This window comes from Priapulus caudatus, unplaced genomic scaffold, assembly GCF_000485595.1.
Source record: "Priapulus caudatus unplaced genomic scaffold, Priapulus_caudatus-5.0.1 Scaffold52, whole genome shotgun sequence".
NCBI classification, from domain to species: Eukaryota; Metazoa; Priapulida; class Priapulimorpha; order Priapulimorphida; family Priapulidae; genus Priapulus; species Priapulus caudatus.
Window position 1 is genome coordinate 462140 of NW_014577113.1, and position 2161 is coordinate 464300.

General features: G+C 44.0%; 1 protein-coding gene across 1 annotated transcript in view; it reads right to left on the bottom strand.

Moving 5' to 3' along the window:
* LOC106820905 (MAM and LDL-receptor class A domain-containing protein 1-like) overlaps nt 1-2161 on the bottom strand; it is a 35484-nt gene that overhangs the window by 30314 nt on the left and 3009 nt on the right. The window lies entirely within an intron of this gene.

Here is a 2161-nt window from a genome sequence, read left to right on the forward strand (position 1 = left end):
GAGAGCGCCCTAGCATGTAGGGTACAAAACACTTACTTTATGCCCTCGCGTCCTTCCCCTTGCCTCCCCTGTCCCTCGCTCAGCCTCCTTCTTCTTCTACCGCCCCAGGTATATTCCCTGCCGCCTTTTCTTAGTCTCCCATCCCCTCTCCCCCGCAGTAAGCTATATTATGAAGTTCTCCTCAGACGGCACTGCACGCCTAACACGATGCGCGCGCATGCGCAATATCTTCTGAAAGAAATCGTATTTTGCAAAGATTATGCATTTAAAATGAAAAGGACTTATCCTAGCATACATTTATATAATACCATTCCATCTGTAGACAGCATTTAGGAAATAGGAGGAAGACCTTGCATGTAAGGTCCCGGCTGCGTATACCAGCCAGTACACAATCTCGCTACGTTAGTGTGTTAGCGCATGCGCAATATCTCACCAGAGGAATTGTATTTTGTAATGAATATGCATTTAAAATAGTTAGGGGGTATCTCAGCATGGATTTCCCTAATAAACATTTATCAGTGGACCTGTGTTTATAATTACGAGAGCGCTCTAGCATGTAGGGTACAAAACACCTACTTTATGCCCTCGCGTCCTTCCCCTTGCCTCCCCTGTTCCTCGCTCAGCCTCCTTCTTCTTCTACCGCCTCCAGCTATCTTTCCTGCCGCCTTTGCTCAGTCTCCCAAGTTTGCCCCAGACAGCACTGCACGCTTAACACGGTGCGCGCGCATGCGCAATATCTCCCGAGAGACATCGTATTTTGCAAAGTTTATGCATTTAAAATGAAGAGGAGTTATCCTATCATAGATTTATATGATAATATTCCATCAGTTGACATCATTTAAGAAATAGGAGAAATACATGGCATGTAAGGTCCCGGCTGCGTATGCAGGCGACAGATATCCACATCCAAGTTAGCCACCGGGGGCCTAGGGCACCGCTGGCGCAATAATACACTGTGCAAGTGATTCCGCCTACTTATCTTTGCTGGAGGCGGTATAGCGTACAACCAGGGGCTTACCACACACTACTATATAGGAGGCCTTGGGTCCCCTTCTTACACAATACTATATATATGGCCTTGGTGGGCTGCCAGCATACACTATACTACAATACTATATAGAATGCATTAGGCCACCGTCATCTACAATACTATATATGTGGCCTTGGGCCCCCATCATAAACTATTTTATTATTACAATACTATATAGGTGGCCTTAGGCCCCCGCCATATAAATACTATATATGTGGCCTTGGGCCCCCACCATACACTAATATTACAATTCTACATAGGTGGCTTTAATCCCCCGTCATACAAATACTATATATGTGGCCTTGGGCCCCCATACACTATTCTATTATTATAATACTATATAGGTGGCCTTAGACCTCCGTCATACAAATACTATGTATATAGGTGGCCTTGGGCCCCCATCATATACTACTATTACAATTTTATATAGGTGGCCTTAGTGCCCCATCATACAAATACTATATATGTGGCCTTGAGCCCCTATCATACACTATTCTATTATTGCAATACTATATAGGTCGCCTTAGGCTCCCGTGATACAAATACTATATATGTGGCCTTGGGTTCCCAGCATACACTATTATTACAATACTATATAGGTGGCTTTAAGCCCCCGTCATACAAATACTATATATGTGGCCTTGGGCCCCCAGCATACACTATTATTACAATACTATATAGGTGGCTTTAAGCCCCCGTCATACAAATACTATATATGTGGCCTTGGGCCCCCATACACTATTCTATTATTATAATACTATATAGGTGGCCTTAGGCCCCCGTCATACAAATACTATATATGTGGTACTGGTTTGTCTTGTTTTTTTTTTTCATATTTAATGCTCTATCTAAGCCTATGGGTATACAATCGGCATATAACATGGTAACTTGTTTTAGGATTACTAAAATACGTAAACAAAAAGAACTATTTTCGGTCGCGGAAGGGTTATTGCCGGAGTGAGCTGAAGGGGGCTGGAAGCCACCGGCGGGGAATGAGGTGGCCTAAAGCCACACTTGGATGTGGATATCTGTCGCCTGCCTGTTATCATGGTACGGTCAATATATGTGTCACGAGATGGCGCTTCTTGCACTTACCCGAATGGCATGAGCCCGACGTTGTAAGCAAATCAT